This window comes from Zootoca vivipara, chromosome 5 (genome assembly GCF_965207765.1).
Source record: "Zootoca vivipara chromosome 5, rZooViv2.hap1.1, whole genome shotgun sequence".
Lineage (NCBI taxonomy): Eukaryota > Metazoa > Chordata > Lepidosauria > Squamata > Lacertidae > Zootoca > Zootoca vivipara.
In genome coordinates, this window is record NC_142588.1 from 63,198,318 (window position 1) to 63,221,831 (window position 23,514).

The window sequence follows — 23,514 nt, forward strand, 5'->3', positions numbered from 1 at the left end:
CAGTAAGGCAGCTTCCTATGTTCCTGATCGTGTTCTTTCCCTAGACATTTTCAGAACCATCAGTGGCAGGCTATTCCAAGAATAAAATGTCACACATTGGAGCTTCACATTGCCTGGGGGAAAAGATCTACAGTGGTACCTCGACTTATGAACTACTCGACAACTGAATTTTTTGACTTACAAATGGGGGTAATGGCCGCACGCTTACGAATGTCTCGACATCCGGAAAAAAACCATGGCAGTTTTAGATAGGGATATTTTCGACTTACAAATTTTTAGATAGGGTTGCTTCGACTTACGAATTTTTCCGTTTCCAATGCATTCCTATGGGAAATCACGTTTCCAATGGCATTTTTCGACCTACGAAGGTACCTTCGGAACGGATTAAATTCATAAGTCAAGGCACCACTGTATATAGACCCAAAAGTAATTTCTGAAATAAGTCCTCAGTCACATGTCTATCTGGAGCAGTTAATTGATCAAGTGGGAAAATGGCTGTTTTCTCCATCACTTTGGGCATTATTTTTTTTCAAAACACAGGCATGAGCACAAGGCTGACACTTGGCAACTCTACTGCTGTGCTGCCCATGCAAACATCTCTAAAACAGAAAACAATAGATATCTAAGTGATTCCAATGATGTCAACTTGCAACATGCAACATGCACTTACAATTAAAGCCCCTCTACACATAACAGAAGTTAAAGAGAAGGGAGAAGTGGCGCAAGGGCAGAGGGAATGGATGAGCAGAAACATGGCCGCTTCGTTGCCTACTGGAATTATGGGATCTAAAGTTACAGGTACCAAGTGTTCAGTCGGCAGTGTGGCATGCTATACCATTGATGAGAATGACCACGAATAAAGAACGTCACAGCATGCCGAGTCTGCCAGTTGAAGCAGACATAATATTGTTACAAAACTTCAAAGCAGCACTAACCATTGCTACATTCATGACCCTTATGAGACTATAGTAATTTACAACGCTGAATGGTACCAAAATCCAAAGAGCCCTACAAAAAAACAACAACCCAAAAAGCCAAGAACCTCCAGAAAAACACAGATTCAAAAAACTCCATTCCCACACAGAGCCTTGGCTCGCCCATTTTCAACTTCAGACAGGCTTTTACAACCAAGCTGTAAAATTCTGAAAATGGGGTTTATAATGGAAAGACTGACACTGTGATAACTGTAATATCGTTAACAACACCGCTCTGCTCCAATAAAACAGTTGGTATTTGCCAAGACATCTCTATTTAATTTCCCCCCCCCAGTCTAAGCGAAGTCCAAAAACGTTTTATTTGACAGGGCGGGAAAGCTAGCTAATCATTTAAGGCAAATATGTCAATAAAATAAAATTCACCAAAGTCTGAGCACTCCACCATATATACCCATCACATTCATCTTCCAGCTGTCATTTTCAAATATACTTAATTGAGACATGGGTTTGTTTGTTTGTTTGTTTGTTGACAGATACGAAGAAAGCATCACATTCTATGTTACAACTAATTCTATGTTACAACTAATTCTGTACCTTCAGATTGTCAACGCCAGGCATCATTTCAAGCGACAGAACTTAAATAAGGATGATCCTAAATAAAGAATTGGTCAGGAACAGCTTACATGTGGAAGAAATGGGAGGGTACCAGTGCAACGGATGGTTTACACATGTATGTAGGTGAATCACTTTATGACTTTATTCGTGAACTGTCACAGAAAGTCACCATGTTTCTGCAGTGAGAGAGAAAGGTATGCCTCTGCTCAAATATTTCGATTTATTTGTCTTTTTTGACAATCTGTATACAGTACCACATAATTACGGTTTCTCTAAGTAGCGTACAGGAAGGCTCACTTCAATGGAGCTAAAAATGAGTGAACTGCATTAAATCAGAAATCAATTTTCTAGCTTTTTAGCTAGTTATCTCCTTAACAAAAAAGAATGCCAGGACCATTGAAAGGGTTCTTCAACAGTACTGATTCTATGAATTCTCTCTTGTAAAATCTCCCCATCTTACAACTATATTTGTGTAGAAGGTGAAAAAAAGTGTTCAGTAGGGCACAGCTCATATGGAGCAGTGATGAGGCAGTGAATTAATTTAATGCAAATGTTGTTTGCATTAAGTTAGAATTAATACAAACAACGTTCATAGGTCCATTATTAATATTTGGGACATATTGGTTGCTCCAATTAAAGGTATTTATTTCCTAAGTAAGGATTATTCTCTTACTTATTTCCTAAGTAAGGATCTTTGTTGCTATCTGTGGGAACCTCCCATCACATACTTCTTTCTCCTATTAAAAAGATTATTATTACTATTATTATTTTATTTATTAAATTTGTATACCACCCTTCATCCAAAGATCACATTATGAGGCAAAAGTGAAAAGAAAATACCAGCAGGCAGAAATTTTCAGCCATGTTACATATTGTTTTGCGCCATCAGAGGAAATAGTTTCTATTCTTCTAAACTATAAATTGAGGGAACTGAAACGAAATTGCAACACAAGATTTTCTCTTAAGAATGTGTACATACTTCAGAAAGCACCCGCTATTTGTTTGTAATAAGAAAAATGAGAACAGCCACATATTCACCATCTGCAGTCCTAAAGGCATTTTGTTTTTTTTCCATAGTTGCAAGGCACCAAGAAATAGTTTCAGACAATCAAATTACTGGAATGATATTTCCATCCCTCTAATTAGGTATAATGGTGCTATGTGCAGATGAATAACTTCTGCCACACACAAAAGAATTCCGCTCTGATTTGTACAAAGGAGGCAACTTGCCATCTTGTTTTGGAGTTTTATTAATGATGCACTTTCAATATACCTCCCAGAAACCTTGATAAGCAATTTATCAAACCAACAATCAACCTTGTTAGAAACAGAGGGTGTCAGCTTTTGTTGACGAATGTAGAAACCTTTACAGCCATTGAAGAACGGCAAAATCACATGTATAAAGTGATTAAACTGTGCATTTCTTTTAATTGGGAGGCCCTAAGATGTGCCTCCTGGACTTTAAATTATTAGACAGACTTTGCCACATAGCCGACTCAAAATGTACACATTCCAACAACTGATAGTGCCGACTTCTCTCAGTGTAGCACCTTAGTCATAGCGAGGGATGAGTGAACATGGTGATTTTGGTTTCTCTCAGTTTCTCGTTTTTCCAGTCTTAAATTCATTTCTCAACATCAGCTTGTGGTTTGTCTTCTTTAGCTGGAGAACTGTACTCTGAACTTCAGCGAAGTGTGAATGGTTATGCTTTGGTTTGTGAATTGGTATGAAAAGTGCAGGTTCAGTAAATTCGCCTTCAAATGTGAACTGAATCAAATTTCTTCTTCAGCCTTAAACAGAACATTATATGATGTGATGAAACAAGAAGTCTTGGCTTAAAATCTCGCTTCTGTCACCAAATGACTAAACAATGATTGAGATCTTTTGGTCTCAATCCCCCATCTATACTATTGAGATAATAAGGAGGATGTAATGTAATGCTGAGATAATGTAAATGATTTTATAAGGATTACTGATATTTATTTTGAACAGTCAGAATAAGCTATATAATTTTATTGTGCATGTGTGTGCATATTTCCTACTGCTATTGGCTAAGGTTTGTATAAACTACACACTGGAAATCAAAGTTCTTCTAGAAATACACTTTTCCATGAAAGGAATCTTATCTTTACAGCAAATGACTTGCCTCGCCACAAAAAAAGGTGGATTGCAGCCAAGTAGCTATAACAACATGAAATCCACTTGGTGTTCTTCAAAAACAAAAGAAAACCAAAGGCAAACCCTGCCCACAGACATATAGCTTAGGTAAGATGAAAGGAAGGTGGAGCAGAAGGGAAGAAAATGTGAATTGCCAACTTTGAGCTATGAAAAGAAAATCAAGAAACAAAGAAATAAAAACTAAAAGTCTCTAATGAATAACCAAGAGGAATTTTTAGAAGAGTCTTGGGGGGGGGGGAGAGAGAAAACAAATTAATTAATTTATTATTTTTTAAATTTATATGGTGTCCTCCAGCCCAGGCTGGAAAACAATAAAAATAAATAAATCTAAAAACAACTGCAGTGCAAATGCGGTCTGGGAAAGAGCTCAACTTAAAAGGCTTGTTGTAAGAGGAAGGTCTTCAGTAGGTCCCGAAAAGACAACAGAGATTGCATGTGTCTGATATTCAGGGGGAGGGAATTCCAAAGGGTAGGGAACACATTAACATAAAACGCTCAATTCCTACATTGTGTGGAAATGACTTCCTGATAAGATGGTATCTGCAGGAGGCCCCCAATTGCAGAGTGTAATGATCGACTGCGTATATATATAAGGGGTGAGACGTTCTTTTAGGTATCACAGTTTCAAGCTGTACAGGGGTTTATGCACCCAAACCAGCACCGTGAACTTAGCCCAACAGCTACTTGACTGCTAATGAAAAAATATTAGGCAGGAGATAATAATGTCATGCATATGGGACGCCCAATGCCTACATGGTCTGTTGTGCTTTGCCTCCAGTTCTTTAGTATTTAACTTGTCACTTGAGTTCCTTTGAGTACACTCCCAAATTAATCTTGCTCAAACTGTACAGTACACATACACAATGCGGCCAGGTGATCTTCCCTCCAGGCACTGACCACCAAACCCAGCAAATTTGATCTATCTTATGATCAGACTATGCTATTTTATAGATATTATCTTGCAACTGTTTCCACTGGAGTAAATGCTAATGTTTTCCATCCTAATACAAAGAAAATGTTTTGCAACACATCAGAGATGCACCCACAAGAAAATACAACTAAATTTGGGAGACTTGAGAGTCTAATTGGTTTTCATTTGAATCATTTGACTCTCTCTTTAACTTAAAACAGCTCAGGGCCACAGTACCTCGATGATCACCTCTATCCATATGAGCCAAACTGGACCCTGAATCTGAGGCCCTTTTTCATATGCCCCCTCCATGAAAGGTCTAGAGGGTGGCAACATGAGAACAGGCCTTTTCTGCAGTGGCTCCCTGTTTATAGAATGCTCTCCCCAGGGAAGCTCGCCTTTGTAGGCACCAGGCAAAACCATCTGTGGCCTTTTAGAAGTGAGTGGGATGTTTTTAATGTATTCCCCCACCCTGCTTGTTTTTAATTTATCTAATGGGTTTTTTGTTTGGTTGATTGTAAGTTGCTTCAGGTTGCCTTGGGCAAATAAAATGTTAATAATAATAATAATAATAATAATAATAATAATAATAATAATAGGAGAAATTAGCAGAGGTGCACACCTTTTTCCTTTTGGAATGCAATATAAATATAAGCGGCTTTAAAGCCTGAGCCAAGCCTTTGAATTTTTAAAATATACATTCACACTGCTGAATATTTCATGAAAACAGGTCAAAGTCATCCTCCAAGGAGAGAATGCTGTTTAAACATTTAATCATGTGCTCACAGCATGCTTGACATCGCAGCTGATGTTGCGTCTGTGATGCCCAAACACAGCTGATCAAACACAGCTCACCTCTGGAAACTTCATGTCTCAACTGCTGGTCTTTTAAAATCAGCTTCTGGAGATGAGCCAAGTCATTACAAGATTCCACACTCTCTTTGACTACCCATTGGAGGTAGAGGGAACCTCCATGCTGAGCAGATAATGAGTTTGTACCTTGGGGAACTCAGCTGACTTCCAACATTAGCAGACAATAAAACTGAAACAATGCCTAATGCATGACGCAGAAAGGATTACCCCCAAATTACATACTTATCTCCCACACAGCATGCTTATTCAGATTATTCGGAATACTTTAGCACAAAGTATCACATTTTCAAGGGATGGAGTCATTATGATGGAATGGGAAGGGGGAGTCTCTGTGTCAGAGTCCTTGCCTCACTTAGGATGTAAATGGATTGAAGTGAGATTTATTTTGCCCTAAAAGGGGATAAAATTGGGTGTGGGTGGGTGTTTTGATTTTAGGTTTTCCGATACCTAACTCCACTCGCTTTACACCTGTGCAAATCAGAACCAGATGCTCAGTATTTCGGAAACCCAACTTTCTAATATCCACAGCCCTGGGAAAGTGTAGTGGAAGATAAGAGAAAGGGCCCCTGGGTCAGGAAGAAAGTGTTATCATAAAGTCTACATATGACTTCCATATGATGTATGCAAAGAAAAACAAAAACCATGCTTCAGTGGAGAAAGTAGATCTTGGCTCTGTTTGCATCAGGAGTTGGGAGCATGTCACATCCTAGATGCTGCTAGAACATAACTCTCAGCATCCTTGACCGTGGCCCTTGATGGCTAAGTCTGACAGAAGTTGAAGACCAACAACACCTGGAGGGTCACAGATTCCCCACCCCTGGTCTGCGTGAAAAAAGGAGCTTCATCATACAAAGTCTGTAGGAAGATGTAGCTTTTTAGATGTGGGATGGGTTTTCACAAGCATGCTGAGTGAAAAGTATTTTCCAAGAATACGATGGCACGTAACATGGGTAATCAAAGTAGCCAGGGAACTCAATATCTGCTGAAGGAGAGGGAACTCCAGTGATATGTGGAGCCACATAGAAAAAGAGACCCACAGTTTGAGGGGATTAAAATCACATTAGCTGTCCACTAGGGTGATGACTTTTGTACAACCTCATTTCCCTGTATCATAATTTGATGAGCTTTCATTAAAGATTAGATAAAATCTTACTTTCAAAGAGATTTGATTAAAAAAACCTCACGCACAAAATGATTTAAAAAAATTTATTTATCAGTTTTTTGACCATTTTTGAAGTCACTGTAAGCAGATATAAAATGGAACCCAAGCTTTAGAGTCACATATATACAACATTATATAGGGTCATCAAACACACAAGGAACCTTTTTTTAGCTGCAGTAACAGTATAGACGCCGCTAGAGGACGATGTTTTGCTACCTCTCCTGACATACAGCCAGCATGTCCGGCAGGGTCTGCTGGCTGAGTTTTGAGGTCCCAAAAAGGGGCTTTTACCTTGTGCAGGTGTGACATTTGTATACCCTATGTGTTGCTAAGAACACTCCCCATTGTGGAATGTGGTGGTGTGTCCAAATTTGATATGAAATATATATAGAATTGTTAATACAATTTTATGAAATGGTAAAATGGCATACAGAAAAATTAAAAACGGTTTGTGCGTAACCTTGTTTAATATTTCAATGGAATATACCTCATTTTATCATTACTAGGCAAAGGTTCATCCATTTGTGCTACAGGAAATAATTTTTGAGAAAAAAAATGGAAAAGTCATCACCCTACCACGTAATCTCAGGCTTAAAAAGGAGGGGGTAACAGTTTCTGTGTGCTGCTCTGGTTCGCCAGAAGCAGCTTAGTCATGCTGGCCACATGACCCGGAAAAACTGTCTGCGGACAAATGCTGGCTCCCTCAGCCTATAGAGAGAGATAAGTGCCGCAACCCCAGAGGCGTCCGCGACTGGACCTAACGGTCAGGGGTACCTTGACCTTTAACAGTGATAAAGAAACCTACACCTGTCTACCCAGGAAAGTGGGCACAAGATTGCAACTTAAAGTACAGTATGCTAAAAAAGAAAAGAAAAGAAAAACACTTTTTATTTAAGGAATGTTCTCTGAAGTGGGAAGTGGTGGTTTTAATTAGGTTGCTACCTTTGAATTTCAGAAATACAGGTGCCCTGAATTGTGGGAGGGCAGGTGAAGAGACAGAATACTCAATGTCAGGCACAACTCAGCACCTGTAGTTTAGTGTCCTATCAGACCCTGAAACTGGTATCTGATACGATACTGTCTTCCTGGCCGGACCAGTAATATACACTCTGGTTAGCAGCACTAACAATGTTAGAGACTGTGAAAACAAACACATGCTCTTTGTTTCTTCAGTGGCCTTTTTCTTAGAGAGAATGTGAGCATGTAAATATGCATCTCTAGGCTCTTATGGAGGAGGAAAATGTGAACATATGTGTGTGTGGACACACACTGTGCATGAGTTTAAATATGTGCATGTTTATATACTTCTCATGCTGGTAATATGAAAATTGGCATGTTATTCTTCAATCTTTTAATTTAGCTATAGAAAGAACAAATATGTCCCAAATGTAAAAGCAGTATGAGGGCAAAAAAAGAAAACGGTGATATTTTAAATCTCAGATTACACAGTGACTTTGAAAGAAGATGCAATGCCCAAAGACTATATTAATTACCAAAAAGAAAACATAAAAAGAAAAGAAATAAGCAAGCACATCGATATATTTGTTAAACATTTTCATTTCCCATAAAACCTCAAGACTACATTCTTTCCAGCTTGGTGACTGCTGACAGCAACAGATTTAAAACAAAACAGGATTTTATTTTCACAATCCTCTCTTATTATTATTATTATTATAGCTTATTTTTTATAATACTCTTTAACATTAGCAGACCCTACTGTATGGTGCAGTTGCATGGAACTAGCTGGCAGAAAAAGGTTGTTTTAAAGAACTGGGCAGAATGGCTTGAATGAATATGCTCAGAACTAGGTGTCTTTCCAAACTCTTGGTCTACCAGAGTGGTTCACCAGGAAAAAAAATAGAGAGCTTGGCAAAGTAGGACCATTAAAGAAACACTTGGCACTGTTGACATTTTGATTTAGTGGGAGTATGATACTTCATGGTACTTCACACACTATTGAATGAAATATGCTATGGAGTTACAACTGTACTTGCCTTGTTTTTGTTTTGTTTTTTTAAATGAGAGAAATACAGTTGGTTGGTGTCCTTCTGTTTCTTCCGAGAGAGACACTCTGGCTATAGTTGTCCATGCGCTGGTTGTGCTCACAGGATAGAGCAAGAAGTAAGGGACGCAAGAATCCCTCGAACACTGGAAATGGGTTTAAATGACCTCACCTTTATGGGTTACAGAATTCACAGTTCAGCATGGCTTAGGGCAGGAACGGTGCAATGGACAACCATTGCTGGAAGCCAAGCTTGGGCCCACTACAGTATGGACCGATACTGCGGCCCACCATCATCACCTTGGGAGAGTTGAGGGCATGCTAGCCTCCAAGCTAGGCATAATGCACATTGTTTTCACTAACATCCATGGTGTCAGGCACAATTCCTCCTAATACATGTTCTCTCTCTCTCTCTCTCTTTACACATACTTATTTGCAGAACCACATCACAAAATTTGGAGCGCTGCAAGTTTGGAAAGATAGCTATATTTCGGTTAGCATGAAAAACTGACCTGAAGAAATCTCTCCCCTATTCCTATTTGAAAAGTAATGTGGGTAGCAAGTGTGGAGAGAGCCTCTTCTGTGGTGCTGCCCCACACAGGTAACACCTTCTTCCCCAGAGAGGTTTGCTACTTTAGAAAGGTGGTGGATTAAAGCAATTATTTTCCCCCGGACTTTTAAACTAAAAGAACAAGGATGGCGTTTTATAGCCACATCAAAGGTTTTTTTTATGTTGTTGGGTTTTATTGCTGCTTTATCTTGTTTCATATTGTTTGGCTTGTTTTATAATTCTGCTATTGCATTCTAGAGCTTTTTCTTTTTGTATTCTACTTTACTTTTCTCTGTAACCTTGCCTTCTGAATTTATATTACTAAAACTGAAAGGTGGGGTATTTATCTATCCAAACAAATACAGTCAAACCTAGGGTTAGGTTACAGACACTTCAGGTTGCATCTTTTCAAGTTGTGTCCCGGGCCAAACCCGGAAGTACCGGAACAGGTTACTTCCGGGTTTCGACGTTTGCGCATATGCAGAAGCACCAAATCGCGCTTTGTGCATGCGGAGAAGTGCCGAATCGCGACCTGCGCGTGCACAGACGCGGCACTGCTGGTTGCGCATGTGCCTCCTGCACGGATCACGTTCACAGCCCAAGCGTCCACTGTATCACATAAAAACATAGAATGAAATACATAAAGAATGTTTTCTCATGGAAGATGAGCACTGTTTGGGACATGGTACCTAAAGAGCATGGAGTCCTTAAGAAGTCCAGTCCTCTGTGTATTTACTTCTGTGTATTTACTTGAAGTTAAGGCCCCGGGCCTTGAGTGGGACATATTCCCAACTGAGCACAGTGCCTGTGGGACCCAGGTGGCACTGTGGTTAAACCACTGAGCCTAGGGCTTGCTGATCAGAAGGTCGGCAGTTCGAATCCCTGTGACGGGGTGAGCTCCCGTTGCTTGGTCCCAGCTCCTGCCAACCTAGCAGTTCAAAAGCACGCCCCAAAGTGCAAGTAGATAAATAGGAACCGCTACAGCGGGAAGGTAAACGGCGTTTCCATGTGCTGCTCTGGTTTGCCAGAAGTGGCTTTGTCATGCTGGCCACATGACCCGGAAGCTATACGCCGGCTCCCTCGGCCAATAATGCGAGATGAGCGCGCAACCCCAGAGTCGGTCACGACTGGACCTAATGGTCAGGGGCCCCTTTACCTTTACCTTTTTACCTAAAGAGCATGGAGTCCTTAAGAAGTCCAGTCCTCTGTGTATTTACTTGAAGTTAAGGCCCCGGGCCTTGAGTGGGACATATTCCCAACTGAGCACATAGAACCACAAAATAAAGAAACAAATTGTCTTACCAACTTGATGTGTTTCCATGTAGCCTCTGTAGCAGTCTCTCTGTACAGTCTTTTATAATTACACTCGCAAATGTGTAGTGAGACTGCAATTCTAATAATCTATGACGAGAAGGCTGGGATTTCCCATAACAGGTTTGATTTAGTGATTTTAGCCTTAGTTTGTGCCTCTCTATCCCCAGTGTCATTACCAAAACCATACTTCTCAGACCTTCATCAGCTGAATGAATCCAGGACGAGTATAAAATATTTCCCATTCGATGAAGCCAATTTTGTGTCTTAATTCCTGCCTGCTGCTGCATCGAAGTCAATTGACCGCGTGAGTGTCAGGAATCTAAATCTAGAGCTGGCACCGAGGCAGTGAGATTTGTGGTTCAGCAGAGATGTGAATGAGTGTGGGCTCGTCCATGTCAAAACATTCTCAGGCATAGGAATGCTAAGGAACAAAAAGGCCAGTGAAACTTGTGACTGGCTGACTTGGACTTCCAGGAGTGTGTGGGACTATGATTCTCCACCATGTGCCTCTTTTGGCACCCTTCAAGTACCTGACCAATTGTGCATCTGTAGGTAAACAGTTGTATTACAAAGTCACTGCAAGTCTCCATCAGTCTCTTTCAGGAAGGATATTGACCCTGGAAAATTGCTGTGAGGGTGTCCTAAGGGAGAAGCAAGCAATTGCTAGAGAACTAGCCCCCACCCCCTAGCCCTGTGATGAAATTTTCTCCCATTTTTTCCAGTCTATTTTCAATTCATGGAATAAGAAACTGCATTACAATTACCAAAAAAACCTTTTTTTGGGGGGGGGGTGAAATGGTAATGGTTGGGGTCTGGAGTTGTTATTGCCCTTACCCTACTTTCAAGATGTGTTAAGTGTATCTGCAAGTCATACTTATTGGGTGCCTGTCCTACAAAACCCCATGACATCCTTGGCTGGATTATCCTGTAAGTACGCTTTGCTTTGGTGGGGAGGCTATTTCTTCTTCTTTGGCGATCACTCGTGGCCGAGTAAGATTGTCTTTCATGAACATGGTCTTAACGTACTAGTTACAGGTAGGTAGCCGTATTGGTCTGATGTAGTCGAAACAAAAAATAATTTTTTTTCCCTTCCAGTAGCACCTTAGAGACCAACTAAGTTTGTCATTGGTATGAGCTTTCGTGTGCATGCACACTTATCTGAAGGTATCTGAACACATAACTAGTACGTTAAGACCATTAATTAATGGTTCAAAGAACCATTAATTTGGGCAGTGCTTTTTTCTAAAAAAATGTTTAGGGGTATTCTCATTTTCCTACCCATATTGAAATACTGCCCCTCAACGAGGCCAAACTTAGATTCACAAAATATTTAGAGGTATGCGTACCTCTGCGTCCCCCCAGGAAAAAGCACTGCATTTGGGGATCTTTACTGCAGACGATTGCATGCCACAGACATTTTTGCAAATGATAGGATTACCTGAGAGTGTTGCTGTATATTATCTGCCCTGGAAAAGTTAGCAGGGTATTAAACATTTAAAATAATTTCAACAATTAAGACAGCAGAAAAATTGAATTCACATTTTCTAGAGATAAAAAAATATATTGAGCAGAATGGTTTTTAAAGTTAAGTAATAGCCTGCACATATAAAATAGAAAGACTTGCACCAAAGAAATAAGCAAGCACCATTAGTTTTTATTTATCTATGGTTAAATTTATAGCCTGCTTTCCCCCTCTGGTGGAGATGCTCAGAGCAGCCAACAAAACATATTTTTAAAAACCTGTAATATCTGTTTTAAAAACAACAGCACCGCAACACTAAAGATAGCATGAAGAAATACTAAAACCAGCATTAAAAAAACACTAAAACCAGTGTTAAAAACATTTAAAACAGCATTTAAAACCAAGAGAGCCAGGACTAGCACTTAATCTACAGAGCAGTAAAATGACTTGCTTAAAAAGTAATGTCTTCAAAATGCTGGCAGTACCCAGTTTCAGGCCTTGGGAGCCCTGGGCAAACAGCTTCCCTCTCCTGCATGCCCTGCCATGAAGGTTTGTTGGTTTCCTGGTTTGTTAATGTACATTTAAGGTAGATCTACCCAGATCAGCTGTAACTAGGAACTCTGGCTAAGTACAAGGCAGGATATTTATGCCCAAACCAGCAAGCAGTGAGCCAAGAGGAGGGAAAAGAATTGCCAGCAGTGGCGGACCTTGGGGTCTTAAATTTCAGCAATACCACCTGTGACGCCAAAATTCGCTGCCCCCTACCTCTTCCATTCTACATCACAGTGGTGCCCCCTACAACGCCCCCGAGACTCCATGCCCAGTGCGACCAAACCATTCATGCTTCCCTAAATCCCCCTCTGTTCCTAGTCTTGATCCCCATTCTTGCTGTTTTAAACAGTGGTTTATGAATCCTCAAACAATTACCTGAACCAGGCCATCGACTTAGAAGTATTCTATGTGTTTAAAAACCAAACCACATGGAGTAGCCTCATAAATGACTGGCTGCCCCACATGTCAGAAAACTCTCAGCAGATGGAAAACTAGCATGTTATGGAGAAAACACTGAGCTTTTGGTGTGCATTTGGGGGAAACCTGAATTTAGTTACTAAATCGAATGTATACTGCTGGTTAAAAAAAATTCTTTGTTCCTGTTCTACTTTTATCTCCCAGTGTTTCTGTAGCTACATATGCTGGCTATGGTAGGTTATATAAACAAATAACTGATTCTGTTTATTATTCTCTATACTGCGTTTCAGCATAATTGTATATTATTTCATATACTGTAATTGGATAGCAGTGTTTATTCTTGTAAAAGTGAGCAGCTTAGAGTAAAGCAAATTTGTAGGAGCAGAAAAAAGGCTGGAGTCCAGATGTGGCTCATTCTATGGCATGCAAGGTTTCTATGGCATGCAAGAAAGAAAGAAAGAGAGAGAGAGAGAGAGAGAGAGAAAAGAAGAAGAAGAAGAAGAAGAAGAAGAAGAAGAAGAAGAAGAAGAAGAAGAAGAAGAAGAAGAAGAAGAAGAAGAAGAAGAAGAAGAAGAAGGAAGGAAGGAAGGAAGGAAGGAAGGAAGGAAGGAAGGAAGGAAGGAAGGAAGGAAGGAAGGAAGGAAGGAAGAGAAAAGTGATGTTAGTGCAGCATTTGCTAACTGGCTGTGGTTCCGAGTGCAGGCCAGGAGTGATGGGAGTTGTAAAAACATCTGGAGGGCGCCAAGTTGGCAAAGGCTGTGTTAGTATATAACTTCTGCAACAGGCAGAAACTTCTCTCCTAGAGGGAGTGCGAATGTAGACTGAATTTGAAGGTCCAGGAAATGAAACTTCCATGCATCCAGATGACCCTGCTGTGCATAAAATTCTTAAGAGGTAGGACAGTATTTTCAGCTGATTTGAGTTTTGGACATTGATGGAGGAGTGAAAAACAAATTTATTTAAAGATTAAGGAACAGCAGGGCAAATTTTCACCGAAGGTTCTAGGGGAAAGGGATTCAGCTGGAACTCATTGGAACTCAGTTCTAGCACCTCTCATCTGGACGCCGTTGCCATTCTATGAGAATGAGGGAGGGGTTCGTGGTGAGTTCCAGCAGCACTTTTTCTAGAAAAATAGCACTGCCTTTATCCCTTCAGAGAGGGCCAACCATGCCTGCAAATTGTATCCAATTCTGTGAAAAAATTTAAAAGTTAGAAAAATATGTCAAGGTTCCCTGCACAAAAAAACCCTCTGCAGTTTGGCTGGCTCTAGAAGAGCTCTTTCGCCTTCAAATTTAATCCATTTCTGTTTTCTGATTAAAGGTAAAGGGACCCCTGACCATTAGGTCCAGTCGTGACCGACTCTGGGGTTGCGCGCTCATCTCGCATTATTGGCCGAGGGAGCCGGCATATAGCTTCCAGGTCATGTGGCCAGCATGACAAAGCCGCTTCTGGCAAATCAGAGCAGCACATGGAAACGCCGTTTACCTTCCCGCTGTAGCGGTTCCTATTTATCTACTTGCATTTTGACGTGCTTTCGAACTGCTAGGTTGGCAGGAGCTGGGACCAAGCAACGGGAGCTCACCCCGTTACAGGGATTCGAACCGCCGACCTTCTGATCAGCAAGCCCTAGGCTCAGTGGTTTAACCACAGTGCCACCTGGGTCCCTTTTCTGATTAGGAGGGGGTAAACAGGCCTTTGGATTTAAGAGATATGATGCGGACCTGAATAACAAGCCCAATCAGAAAGACAGTGGATCCCAAACAGCTCAAGTTGTTTTGTAACAGATACAACGTGAATCCTAGAGACCAACTAAGTCTGTTATTGGTTATGAGCTTTCATGTGCAAACACACTTCTTCAGATACACTCAAGAAGTGTGCATGCCCATGAAAGCTCATACCAATAACAAACTTAGTTGGTCTCTAAGGTGCTACTGGAAGGAATTTTTTTATTTTGTTTCGACTACGGCAGACCAACGCAGCTACCTACCTGTAACTAGAACGTGAATCCTGTGAGTGCTGCACATCACTAGGAAGCTAGCAGTGCGTAAGGGAAACAGGAAGAGGATGAAACAGAAGGGGCAGCCTGGCAAAAAATATAATGGAGCAGCCTGAGTAACAGATCTGCTGGATCTTAAACCCACTCATTCCAGAAAATCTAACCTTAGGATTGTTCCCTAAGTAGTTGGGGGCAAATGAGTGAATTTCACCCCTCTCTTTCGCAAAGGGGGCTTGGCTGGCATCCACTTCATCATCTTTCAGCCATCAAATTAAGACCTTCTTTAAAATCCCCTTAGGAATTTTAATGATTTCTTACTTTGAAATAGTATTGGGAGAATCCTATGTCTTAAAACAATAGAAGGAAAGTTCTTGCTTTGCTGCTTCAACTGCATTTAAAAAAAACGTGCCAAATGCTGTTGCTTATAATTTTTAATTGGTTTACTGCGTCGATTGTTATTGTTTTGTTCTCAGTTACATTGTAAATGGTGGTGGGGTAAATATTCTGAAGGGCACCATGAATAGAAATAAAAATAATAATTCATTAGTTCTGTGCACAGCAAACACTTGTCCCGCTATGAGTACAGGATTCCCAGCAGGATATTATGCATTTAGCTATCTATTGTATTTATCAATCACTTTTTACAGTAAATAAAAACCCCATCAAACCCCAGTAAATAAAAACCCCATCAAAGATACTTGACCCCTCCCCTCCAAAAAAGCATATAAAAACCATTTAAAACCAGAGAAAATGTAAAACACTTATTTCTCAAAACCCTTCCCTCTGTAGTATGTGTATGTGTATGTAGTATGTGTAGACACATACAGATGTATGGATAAATGTTCCACATTGCATTGTGTGCCCAAAGAATGATGCACCACTATAGAAAACATGTCTGAAATTAAAATGGGTTGCTGTATTATCAAATCTTGCTTTGGTTCCCAGCATCTACTGGCATCCATTCATATAAACATACCTCCCTGCGAGTGAACCTTCAGACAATTTTAACGTTGAGACTGTAGAGAGCACAGTCTAACTGCAACAATGCACTTTTGAGAACATTTTAGAAATGCTGCCAAAAAGCTCAGCAAGGAATTTCAAGCTGGCAGCGCTGGATTTTAGCATGTTAAGGGAGTTAAAACATTGATGGTGCTCCTGCTATAATACAACATGTAAAAACAATGAGATATAAATATGGCATCATCGCTGGGATACGCTACAAAACAATTGCCTCATTTGCTGTATGTTACTATGACAATTCTTCACCAGCAAGCCCAGGCTGCCATAAATGTCAGCATGGCAAGGTGCCAGTGACGCTAATGTACCTCGATCCCTCATTAACCACCGAGAAATCTGGATCTTTCGGGACACACACAACTTTTTACAAGTAGTTATTTTAGAATACATGATGACAGCATGCAACGTTCCGGTGTTTAACAGTATACAGGAAACTGGGTATTTGCATGCAGTTTCAGAAAGAAAGAAAGAAAGAAAGAAAGAAAGAAAGAAAGAAAGAAAGAAAGAAAGAAAGAAAGAAAAAGAAAACCCATTTCAGAAAGGGGTTTGTGTATGTTTGACTCTAATGTGCACATTGCTAAAGAAAATTGTAGTCATCATTTTTGCAACGTCTACAGTGTATGGAAAGGTTGCAGCATTAGAGAGAAGTCAAGAGGTGACATGACAGAAGTGTATAAAAGAATGCATGGCATGGAGAAAGTCATAACACTAGATCTTGTGGATTTCCAATGAAGCCGAATTCATTGTACAGATAAATGAAAGCCAGTCTTACATAGTGCATAGTTAAACTATGGAACTTGCTCTCAACAGGAGGCAGTGATGGCCACCAACTCGGATGGCTTTAGAAGAGGATTAGACAAATTCATAGAGGATAAGGCTATTGAACTGAAGGACGGGAGAGGGCTCTTGTGCTCAGGTCCTGCTTGCAGGCTTCCCATTGGCAAAGGACGCTGAACTCTAGGCTGATCCAGCAGGCTGTTCTTAGGTTCTTATCTCAAAATACAACACTCGGGCCTGCTTTATAAATGGCGCCTGTACATGAATGTGTGAGGTTGGGATGGGGGAAACAGTCATCTTGTGGTCCGTGTCACTTTTACATCGTTCCATTTCAGCATTAATCTGTGACTGTGGACATTAATTTCAAAAGGTCTAAGTAAAGCTTAGTTGGATGCACAACTCCTTACTTTGCCTTTATGTTCTATTGTTGTTTCCTGACTCACCATTTCCCCCCTAGTTCCTTGTTTCCATCAGTGTCATCTGCTGCAACTGCATTCTCTGAATGAAACTGCCTCTCTTACTAGTCTTGTTCCACAGCAGCCATATGTTGTACCCTGACCATCTTGCTACAAGAAGCATAACCCCGTGAATAGAATAGAATAGAATAGATCTTTATTGTCATTGTCCCCTTGCGGGAACAACGAAGTTTCTCGATTGCTGTATCAACTCAATTAAATCACTCCACGTGAATTAAAATACTAATAAGCACAATACAATACAATACAGAACAGTAAACAAATGAAAAAAAATGACTTCAAAGTCCAGAATTTCCATTTAAGGCCAAAATTGCTCTAGGAAAGAAACTGTTCTTGAGACGGCTCGTTCTCGCCTTCATGAGATACTTTTCTTCTCCCTCTGAAAAGCCCCTGCCCAACAAAGGGACACAACTCGTAGAGCGCATGACACACAAGCATAGACTCTGCTCATGCTAATTTGTCCATGCCTTTGTTGGCAGGGACTGACCACATCACCATACTGGCATAAATAAAACTGAGCTATGTTTATTACATTTTCTTCTTACACCAGAACTGTGAGTGAAATGACCCTGACTTTTACTATGTTCATCTAACGAGAAAAGTGCCTAAAACTAATTTTGTTCAATAAAACAGATTGCTAACATTGACTATTTTCTTCACTGTGGCAGTCTAAGTCCAAATTTTATGGGGGGGGGTTGTATTCATAGTAAATATGGAGCACACAGTGCAGTGGTACCTTGGTTTATAAACTTAATCCATTCCGGAAGTACGTTCCTAAATCAAAGTGTTCTTAAACCAAGGCGTCCTTTCCCATAGCAGCAGGGGCTCAATTTACAATTGGAACACACTCAACAGGAAGCGGAACATGTTCTGCTTCCAAAGCAAAGTTCACAAACCAAAACACCTACTTCCGGGTTTGCAGCGTTCTTAATCCAAGTTGTTCATAAACTAAGCTGTTCTTAAACCAAGGTACCACTGTATGTGAAACTCAAAAATGGCATAAGTAAGTCTCTGAGTTCAATGGGACTTACTCTCAGGTAAGTGGACACAGCATCTTACTCGCAGGATCTAACCCTATGCCCACTTGTCCAGATAGATAGATAGATAGATAGATAGATAGATAGATAGATAGATAGATGTAGTTTTGTATATACAAACAGCTTCTAAACCACTAATATATGATGAAAGATCTTCAGGATTTTCCCTACAACAATGCCTGTTTTCCCGTGAGAATGTTAGCAAGTCTCGCAAGAATTTTCTGTATATTAAAGCTTACATGCATAATGCATATTGCAGATTTCAGACTTTAAAAAAATCCAAACATTTATTTAAAATGACATATAATTGCACACTCCAGGAGACTTGAGGATAACAAATTCTCAGTGCTAATGAATGTTCATCCCTCTTCTAGACAGAGTGAGAATGGAGATATGAGCACATTTCAATATGGTATGCTGTACTTTGTATAGAGAACAAATTGGAAAAAATGACATTTTGCAAATCTTCCTGCTTTCCTAGAGAACCATCCCCCCTAATTTTGAATGGGAATCCTGATGAGTAGAAGTTTGAATGAATAAATGAATGTATATTTATTATTATTTATTATATTTGGAGACCACCCTTCAGCAAGAGTTCTCCAGGCAGTGAACCCTTGATAATAAAATACAAAATATGCAATATATTAATGCATCCATGTGCACACAACCTCAATCAATCAAGATGGCATTGTAAATTGATCAAGGTGGCATTTTTTGAGTAAAGGTGGTTTATCATAATTGGATACCCCCTCCCTCCCCCAATGCATATTTGCTGTAATCCCACATCCAGTAGCTAATGCACAGATCCCTTTGAAATCAATAAGATTTAATAAGGTAGAAGCGATGGCAGGATTTCACCAACACAGTATTAAGCCATTTCTGGATATAAGCAAGTACAGTTATAACTGCATCTTCAGAAAACAGGAAAGGAGATTGATTTTACTCAGCCATTTGCAGGCAAAAGGCACAGGCAACACATGAATGAACTACAACACATTCCCTCCATCGTGAACAAATATCATGATGGGAAATATTCCAAGTGTACCCAAAGCAAAAATCCCAGATGCCAAAAATTGCTTGTGCTACCTTCAGGCAACTAAAAGCTGCGGTTAAAGGGAAAGAAAGAAAGAAAGAAAGAAAGAAAGAAAGAAAGAAAGAAAGAAAGAAAGAAAGAAAGAAAGAAAGAAAGAAAGAAAGAAAGACACATGTACACACGCTGCCAGATATTAATAGCAGTGTGGAACAGATGCCACTGTTGTGCAGGGGGCATTTAATGTTGGCAGAGAGTTGCAGCTCAAAACAGATTGCAGATCACACCCATTTGAACTAGGAGAGAGATCATTGGGTTTCCCAGATGCACTACAAACTGCTCTCCGCTGCCCACTTCATAGAATGGCAATAACAATGGATGCAGAGGGCTGCGCTTCATAACTGTTGTGTGTGGGTAACAGGAGCAACAGGGATGAAGGATGCTTCTCCAATGCAGTGCCACAGGACTGCCTAATTTGTGCCAAGCTGGCCTCTGTCATGAATCTGCATTACATATTCATATTATTTTCTGGCAGAGGGACATTCTCCAGTTGGCAGTAACTTTGGGGCAATGTGTTTCATCTACATGTCTCAAGTGGGTTGCAAGCTATTAGGAAAGGTAAAAGGCATGGGTTGAGCTTGAAAAAGGAATTATTTTATTCTCTCTCTCTGTCTCTCTCCCCGCCCCGCCCCCCTAGTCCCATCAAGATATAGCAATAGAGGAATAGGATCTTGCGGAGATGCAAGGTTTTCTAAAGACTTCTGGGAACCTTTTCATTAACAGAGCAGCAAGCAGATGAAAGTCTCTGGAGACACACTGCTTGACCCTTTGATTATAGAGTTCAACTAGCAGTAAGGAAAGTAATAAGCTTGTTCCAGAAGGTCATGAACCATTTCATGATTTCCAGCTGAATTGGTTAGGTGGTCCATCACTGACCCGTTCCCAAACTCCAAGAGGAACAGTAATAACAAAAGAAGGCTCTGAACTTAATAAGGCCTCCCTCTCTGTGCTCTGTTTATTTTGTCAATGCACAATATCCAGATACTTTTCAAATCTGTCTGAGAATTGGGGGGGCGGGGGAAACAAATGTGGCCGAGGACGACAGTTATTCGTCTTTCTATAAAACTCTCAACAGCTTATAAAAAAGGGAGTAAGTGCACATTTATCAACAAGCAAAATCTGAAGAATCACATCTTTTCTGTAGAGAGCATCAATAAGGCAATTCTGTGTGCCCCCCCCCCGAATTGAGAGCCATCTAACTCAGAACTGCCAGCTGGCTTGGAAAGCAAAACACCAAGTGCCCCGTATGCCAAGATTCCAGCTCCAAACTGCATGGAGAGGGAAAAGATCATCACTCACTCTGTCAGCCAAGTACTGAATGGGGCAATTTCCACAGTCGCTATGTTTCTAATTTCATCAAAATAGTAGGCCAAAAGGGCTCTGTGTTGTTCCTTGTGGTTCTGAGTGGGCTAATAGGAACTGTATTCCTGACACTTTAAAGGCCACTACAGTTGTAACCTTGGAAGTCAAACGGAATCTGCTCCGGAAGTCCATTTGACTTCCAAAATGTTCAGAAACCAAAGTGTGGCTTCTGATTGGCTGCAGGAGCTTCCTGCAGCCAATCAGAAGCCGCAGAAGCTGTGCTGGACATTCAGCTTACGGAAATCGTTTGAAAACCGGAACACTTACTTCTGGGTTTTGATCGTTTGGGAGCCGATTTGTTCGGGAGCCAAGGCATTTGAGATCCAAGGTACGACTGTAGTTTCAACATACCAGATTGCATGGTCTGCTACACGATGAGTTTTGTCTACTTGTAACTGTTGTGCTGTATTTCTCTGTTGTGCAACATTAAAACACACCCTTAGACAAAGAATGTTGGATACAGTCCGGGGAGATTTGAGAACTACCTATGAATGGGTAGGGAAACTGTTACTGGTCACGGCAATCACACAAAAATAAAAGCACACAGACGTCTTTTAGTTCTAAATCAATCAAAAATATATGTTCTTCATTATTTCCTGCTTTAGTTTGCTAAGAATTATAATAGTGTGATTCAGAGAAGTTTTTAAGTCTCCAGCACTCTTGCAGGTGGAGCCAGCATTGAGACTTCTTTTTTTTCACCTGAAACAGCATCAGCAGTAGCCAAAATGGCACCATGTCCATCATCTCACCCTTCACTCTGGACTGGATTTCATTTTTACATATGCCACACAGAGGCAGACACCCAAGGCGGGAAAATGGTTTCATCATTATACTCTGCTCCAGCTTTGTTCATAATCAGGTCAGTTCTGAATATAGGCTTTATAGGTAAAGGTAAAGGGACCCCTGACCATTAGGTCCAGTCATGGCGTGGCCGACTCTGGGGTTGCGGCGTTCATCTCACGTTACTGGCCGAGGGAGCCGGCGTACAGCTTCCGGGTCATGTGGCAAAGCCACTTCTGGAGAACTAGAGCAGCGCACGGAAACGCCGTTTACCTTCCCGCTGTAGCGGTACCTATTTATCTACAGTGGTACCTCTACTTACGAATTTAATGCGTTCCGAATGCAGATTTGTAAGTTGGAAAAATTTGTAAGTCGGATCCCATAGGAATGCATTGGGAGAAAAAATTCGTAAGTCGAAGCAACCCTATCTAAAAATTCGTAAGTAGAAAAAAATCCTATCTAAACCATATCCAAGATGGCGGACGGAGCTCCATTCGTAAGTAGAAACATTCGTAAGTAGAGTTATTCGTAAGTAGAGGTACCACTGTACTTGCACTTTGATGTGCTTTTGAACTGCTAGGTTGGCAGGAGCTGGGACCGAGCAACGGGAGCTCACTCCGTCGTGGGGATTCAAACCACTGACCTTCTGATCAGCAAGCCCTAGGCTCTGTGGTTTAACCCACAGCACCACCCGCGTCCCATATAGGCTTTATAGAAAACCCTTAAACCAAAAGAGTAGCACACTTTCTGGAAAGCCACTGTAACCACAGCCTAGAAGGATCACACTCACTGGTCCCACTCTACAAACTGATCTACACAGACCTCAGCACATTGATCGGGGCTTTCATGTGAAGTCTATGGATATACAAACATTTTTAGGGGTAGAAACAGCAGAGAGAGAGAGAGAGAGAGTACACGCAGGTGAACACAGATTGTAGGCATGTAAACTCTGTGCAGAAGGTTCAGACAAGGTGTGGGGTTGTGAGCAAGACAAGCAGGCATGATCCTGTTCTCTTCTTCATGCACTGACTATCCCTGCCTTCATGCTCTTCACAGGAGTTATGATGAATGGGCAGTGATTCAATTGGCTTGAATACATCTGGGTACAGTCCAAAAATATCAGGCTTGTTTAAAAAGAAAACAACAACACATTGTTTTGATTAATTTCCATTAAAGATACATGTCAACAAGTACATGTACTTGAAGCAAAGCAGGGAAATGGGCTGAATAAACAAATGAGCCAAAGAAACAAGGACAAAAATACCAGGATATTGGTATGTAGCTGCAGGAAAACAGAGCTAGAAGCCTCTCCGATCAGCAATGTGTTAGTGTTTAATAAAGGGCCTTCTCGGTGGTGGCACCCACCCACCCTGAGGAATGCCCTCCCATCAGATGTCAAAGGAAAAAAACAGCTACCAGATTTTTAGAAGATATCTGAAGGCAGCCCTGTTTAGGGAGGCTTTTAATGTTTAATAGATTATTTTATTTCATTTTTCTGTTGTAAGCCGCCCAGAGTCGCTGGGGAAACCCAGCCAGATGGGCGGGGTATAAATAATAAATTATTATTATTATGTAAAGCATTAATCACTCTCAGTCAACATCCACTGTTGTCCTCCTTACTCAAGCTTGACCCTTCAATGCAGATGGGCAGCACATGCCAAACTAGAGGAGGCCAGCAAACTTATGCCAGGGTAAACGATGCTGGTTTAGCTTATCACCAAACCCCATTACTATAGAGACAGACTACTGCCAACTGAGCCTGTCCAAGTCTGGCAGAGGGAAAACAGCAGAAGACTCAGCCAGAAGCCTGCCTATTCCAAACTCCACTCATCCCAGTGGCTCTTGGGTTTGAATTGCTCCCTTAATGCATTTACGTATATTGCTTCAATATACACTTTTGCTATCTAACCCTTGTGACTACAAGAAGGTGGAAACCTCCAGCTTCAAACCCTTTGATAGTCCAGTTGACTTCTACAGTTGTAACACTTGGTGTATTTAGTTGGAAGCAA

General features: G+C 40.8%; 1 protein-coding gene across 2 annotated transcripts in view; it reads right to left on the bottom strand.

The window, feature by feature from the left end:
• LOC118093423 (glypican-5) overlaps nt 1-23,514 on the bottom strand; it is a 385,759-nt gene that overhangs the window by 278,720 nt on the left and 83,525 nt on the right. The window lies entirely within an intron of this gene.